Here is a 6,632-nt window from a genome sequence, read left to right on the forward strand (position 1 = left end):
ATGATCTCTCTCGCTCTTACTCTCTCTCAAATAAATAAATAAAAATCTTAAAAAAAAAAAAAAAAAGAATGTCAGTCCTTGTTCAACTTTCCCAAAAAGTGGAAGAGGAGGGAGCACTTCCTACTTATTCTGTGAGGCCAGTATTGCCTGACACTAAACCCAGAGACACAGTAGAAAGGAAACTACGAATGTCCCTTATGACCACTGATCTAAAAATACTAGCAAACCAAATTCAGTAGTATATTAAAAGGACACCCCAACACAGCCAAGTGGGATTTATTCCTGAAGTGCAAGGATGGTTCAACACACCAAAAAAATCAATGTGATATGCTACATTAACAGAATAAAGGGAAAAAAAAATCACGTAATCATCTCAGTTAATGTAGAAAAAGCAAATGACAAAACTCAAAATGCTTTCATGATAAAAACTTTCAACAAACTAGTAATAGAAGGAAACTGCCTCAATGTAATGAAAGCTTTAAATGAAAAATACACAGTATACATCAGACTCAATGGCGAAAGACTGAAAGCTTTTCCTCCAATATCAGGATTAAGGCAAGGATGCCCACTTCCATCCCTAATATCCAACACAGTCCTGGAAGTTTTAGCCTAAGAAATTGGGCAAGAAATAAAAGGCATCCAAACTGGAAAGGAAAAAGGAAAATTGTTCATAGATGATATGATCTTATATTTGAAAAATCCTGAAGTTTCCACATAAAAACCGTTTAATAAATGAATTCAGCAAAGTAGCAAGGAACAAAGTCATGCACAAAATCAGTTGCCTTTCTACAAACAATGAAAAATCTAAAAGGAAATTAAGAAAACAATTCCATATACAGTATTACCAAAGAGAACAAAATGCCTGAGAATTAACTTAATCAAGGAGGTGAAAGACATGTACACTGAAAACTACAAAACACTGATAAATTAAAAATAGAGAAAAATGGAACAACAGCTCAAGCTCATGGATTGGAAGATTGAATATTGTTAGGATATTGTACTGAATGGAGCACTGGCTGTTATATGTAAACAATGAATCATGGAACACTACGTCAAAAACTAATGATGTACTGTATGGTACTAACACAATAAAAAAATAAAAATGATTTCATTTCTGTTGGGTAAAAAAAAAAAAAAAGATATCAATGCTACTCTAAAGGATCTACAGATTCAATGCAATCTCTATCAAAATTCCAACAATACAGAAACAGAAAAACCCATCCTGAAATTCACATGGAATCACAAGGGACCCTGAGTCACCAAAACAATCTTTAAAAAAGAAAAAAGTTGTTTCGTTTCCTACTCCCCATAGCCCCCCACCCTGCCTCTCAAATTTCTCATATCAGAGATCAAACAAAATAAGATGGACTGGGGAAGGAGACAAACCATAAGAGACTCTTAATCTCACGAAACAAACCGAGGGTTGCTGGGGGGTGATGGGATTGCGATAGGGTGGCTGGGGGATGGACACTGGGGAGGGTATGTGCTATGGTGAGTGCTGCGAAATGTGTAAGCCTGACGATTCACAGACCTGTACCCCTGGGGCTAATAATACATTATATGTTAATTAAAAAAAAAAAAAAAAGAAAAGAAAAAAGTTGGAGGCAGTCACTTCCTGATTTCAAAACTTACTATAACGCTGCAGTAGTCAAAACAGCGGCGTACTGGCGTAAAGACATACAGACCAAGGGAACAGTCTAGAGAGCTCAGAACTAAACCATCACATACACAGTCAAATGGTTTTTGACAAGCGTGCCAAGACCATTCAATGGGAAAAGGAGAGTCTTTTCAATAAATGGTGCTCGAAAAATTGGACATCCACATGCCAAACAATGAAGTCAGACCATTCCTTATTCCATTTTCAAAAATTATTTCAAAATGCATCAAAGATCTAAACATAGGAGCTAAAACTATAAAACTCCTAGGAGAAAACATAGGACAAAAGCTTCATGATATTGGACTTGACAATGATTTCTTGGATATGACCCCAAAGGCACAGGGAATAAAAGAAACAGACACATTTGAAAATTTCATGAAAATTAAAAATTCTTATGCATCAAAAGACACTAGCAATAGAGAAAAAGGCCACACACAGAATGAGAAAATACTTGCAAATCACATATCCAGTTAGTAAGGGATTAGTATTCAGAATACAGAGAACTCCTAAAACTCAACAGAATACAAACACGACTCAAAAATGGACAAAAGACTTGCCCAGACATTTCTCCAAAGAAGATGCACGAATGGCTAACAAGCACATGAAAAGATGCTAAGCTTCACTAATTATTAGAGAAATGCACATCACAACAAGACACCACTTGGTACCCACTGGGGTGGCTATTATTAAACAACCACAACAACAACGACCCACACGAAACAGCAAGTGTAAGGATGAGAAGTGTATGTCCCAATACGCTGGGACCCTGTGCATTGTAGGTGGGAACACAAAATAGCGTGACTATTGTGAAAAACAGTATGGCGATTCCTCAAAAATTAAAAATAGAATTACCAAACGAGGGGCACCTGGGTGGCTCAGTCGGTTAAGCATCTGCCTTCAGCTCAGGTCATGATCTCAGGGTCATGGGCTCCAACCCCATATTGGGCTCCCTGCTCAGTGGGGAAGTCTGTTTCTTCCTCTCCCACTGTCCCTCCCGCCCCCAACCCCGCTTGTGCATGCTCTCTCTCTCAAATATAATTAAAAAAATTACCATACAATCCAGCATTTCTAGTCTGGGTACGCACACAAAAAATGGAAAGCAGGGACCTGAACAGATACTTGTATACCCCTGTTCACAGCAGCATCATTCACCATAACCAAATGGTACAAACCACCCAAATGTCCAACAACAGATGAAGAAAATGTGGTTTGTACATACAGTGAACTATTATTCAGCCATAAAAAAGAAGGAAGTTCTGACATATGACACCATCAACCTTGAAGACATTACGCTAAGAGAGAGAAACCAGCCACTAACGGCAAACACTGCACGACTCCACTCACGTGAGGTATTTGCAAGGGTCAAATGCACAGACACGGAAAGGAGAGCAGTGGTTACTAGGAACTGGGGTAAGGGGAGAAGAGGGAGTCACCGCCTGATGTGTAGAGTGCAGTCTGGGATGACGGAAATGTTCGGGAGATGGACAGCACTGATGGTTGTGCAACAACGGGAACATACTTAATGCCGCCAGCTCAAATAAATGCTATGTTACGGATATTTTACCACAATTTCAAAATCCGATATGCTAGTCAGTCTGGTGGTGTAGTGCTTACACACAACTAAGGCAAGTCGAGGGCATGGAGTGTGATGGGAGACGGCATTTTTTTTTTTTTTAAGATTTTATTTATTCACCTGACAGATCACAAGTAGGCAGAGAGGCAGGCAGAGAGAGAAGGGAGGAAGCAGGCTCTCCGCGGAGCGAGAGCCCGATGCGGGGTTCGATCCCAGGACGCTGGGATCATGACCTGAGCCGAAGGTCACGGCTTTAACCCACTGAGCCACCCAGGCGCCCCGGGAGATGGCATTTTAAGCAGTGGTCAGACAAGGCCTTGGAAGAAAGGACTTCTCAGTGACATAAGTAAGAAAGCCAGAGCGACTGGATGTGTACGGGCTGGCAGCATTCCAGCCAGAGAAGAGAAGGGAAAGGGTCCTGATGTAGAGCGTATCTGTGTTGTTGAGGCACAAGTCAGGTTGGCAAAGCAGTGTGGGGGGTGGGAGGAGAGGATTGGGAGAAAAATATGGAATGCGTGTTGAAGCTGGGGGAATGAGCACATGCCACAGGGCCTTCCAGGCCCCTGGAACACTTTGGTTTTTGTTTTTTTAGATTTTATTTTTTGAGAGAGAAGAGTGAGACAGAGAGCACAAGTAGGGTGAGGGGCAGAGGAAGAGGCAGACTCCCCACTGAGCAGGGAGCCAATGCTGGGCTCGATCCTGAGACTCCAGGATCATGACCTGAGCTGGAAAAGCACTTAACTGACTGAGCTGCCCAGGTGCCTGTTTTTTGTTTTGGGGTTTTTTGGGTTTTTTTGAGAGAGAGCATGCACAGGCAGGGGCAGAGGAGCAGAGAGAATATCAAGCAGACTCTGAACTGAGCACAGGGCCTGACGCAGGGCTCACTCTCCCAACCCTGAGATCACGACCTGAGCCCAAACAAGAAGTGGATGCTTCAATGACCGGGCCCCCCAGGCGCCATGAGCACTTCCACTTTTACTCTGAGTGAAGACAGAAGCCTGTGGAGGGTTTGAAACTGATGAGTGACGTGCCATGATTCACGTTTTCAAAGGCTCTCTCTGGATGCCGTGTGAAGATCATCCAGAACAGAGGCGGAACAATGGGGCCGTCACCTACAGTGACCCCGGCCACACGGTTCTTATCCGAGTGCCTACCTCTTTCAGTGTGGATCTCCTTCACGCAAAGTTTCTCCTCTCTCTCCAACTGGGATATCATATCTGGTTTGGAGGATGAATGCCCTATGAAACGGTAAGATAAAAGTGGAAAACATTAAAGGCAAAAGTACTGAAAAATTTTGGCTCTGATCCCATAACGTAATAAGGCTCTGCTTCTCCCCAAGGCAGCGTTTATCACTTTCCTATCACCACCCACAATAAGGAATACACTTGGTATCATTAGAAGTATATCACTACCATACAAATTCTCGAAATAAGTGATCCAATGAACTGTTTCTTATTCTTCTTTGCTTTTTTTTTTTTTTTTTGGAGAGGAAGTGTGGGCAGAGGGGGAGAGAGAATCTCAAGCAGACTCTGGGCTGAGTGCAGAGCCCCATGCGGGGTTCCATCTCACGACCCTGAGATCATGACCTGAGCCGAAATCAAGAGTCAGATGCTTACCCAACTGAGGGTCCCTCAGCACCCCTAAAGTGAACTGTTTCTAACCAAGGTCCGTTTCTGTTGCATTCTTCCCAGTCTGACACCCCTCCCTGGAAACCGCTTTCACTGACCGCTGCCGTGTGCAGAGATGTGCGCCATTCTAAGGAGCTCTGATGCTGTTACTCTGCTCTGTAAGTATTCAATAAGACTGCTGATGCAGTTTACTAAATTAGTTTCCTGACCCACCAGTAGATCATGATCTATGAGTTTAAAAAAGACAGACGAAATATGGATCCAGGTGAAGACAAGCTTAACTGTCCATTTACAGTTCATTCATACAAGACAACATCTGCCTTGGAATAAAGACTAGAAATGTCTTGTCTCTGTGCTCCAAAGGGACTGGAAAACTCTGGTGTCTGAGGAGTCCTGAAGCCTTGAACTAGTCGGCAGAGGCCAGCGATGCCACTAAACATCCTAAAATGCAAAGGAAGGCTCCTCAAAACAAGGAACCATCTGCCCCCAATGTCAACAGAAACCCTGCTTGAGGGGGTGAGTTCCAGAAGGATCCTATCCTCACCCACAGAGACCAGGTTCCTGAAGTTCTCCAGCATCACGTCACGGTACAGCTTCCTCTGGGCGGGGTCCAGGAGCCCCAGCTCCTCCTCACTGAAGACCACCGCCACGTCCTTGAACGTCACCGCCTCCTACAACACCAAGCACACGCAGACTCAATCTCACACTCAGTGGCCACTGGCAGCGGGGCCACGCTGAGGAGGTGGAGGAACTATGGGGACGTTGGTCCACATTGTTAGGGATCAGAGCAACTCTTCTTAGTGGTAGTCCCTCCCCTTCCCTGTCCACGAGCACACCAAAAATGTAAGGGTCTCGGGGGAGGAGAAGGAAAGAGAAGAAAAAAGCCACCCGTGTACACACAACATGGTGCCCTTCATACAGTTACGTCTCTAGAACTGTCATGGTCAAATCGTATCACACACACATTTTGGGATTTGACTGACAGTGCCAAATTTTCTAAGAAATTTGTCAGAAATGTTGCGTGAATTTGTTTCAACAGTTTTTAATAGTGGCCGTCTCCTTCTCTCACTGGGCAGTCCCACTATTTCATCCACGTGTGCCCATCCAACAGGCCTTCGGCACCTCTCCCGGGCAGGTGCACGGTTCATTCTCTGGGATCTCAGGAGCATGCCCTATCTGTCAAATGCAGAATTCAGTGTCAAGGTTAAGAGCCTGTGTTCTGGAGACTACATGCCTCTAAGGCTCTGTCCGTTACTGGCTTTGGGACCGTGGTCAAGTCACCTAACTTCTCAATACTTGAATGTCCTTATCTGTGTGACAGTCTACATCATAAGGATCAAAGGAGAATATATAAAGGACTTAGCACAGCATCTAATACGCATTAAGTACTCAACAAATGTCAGCCGTCACTCTTACTGTTACCATCATTGTTCCTGGTTGCATAGTATTCTGTAAAAGTGGTGATACACAATATATTTAATGATTCCAAGTAATGAATAAATTTTCTACTTTTTTTTAGATTTTATTTATTTATTTGATAGACAGAAATTACAAGTAGTCAGAGAGGCAGGCAGGAAGAGAGGAGGAAGCAGGCTCCCCGCTGAGCAGAGAGCCCGATGTGGGGCTTGATCCCAGGACCCTGAGACCATGACCTGAGCCAAAGGCAGAGACTTTAACCCACTGAGCCACCCAGGTGCCCCAATTTTCTACATTATTAATAATCCTGCAGAAAACATTTTACACAGATCTCAGCCAACTGTCCTGTTATTTCCCT

Source organism: Martes martes (assembly GCF_963455335.1).
Source record: "Martes martes genome assembly, chromosome: 17".
In the NCBI taxonomy this organism is placed as follows: domain Eukaryota; kingdom Metazoa; phylum Chordata; class Mammalia; order Carnivora; family Mustelidae; genus Martes; species Martes martes.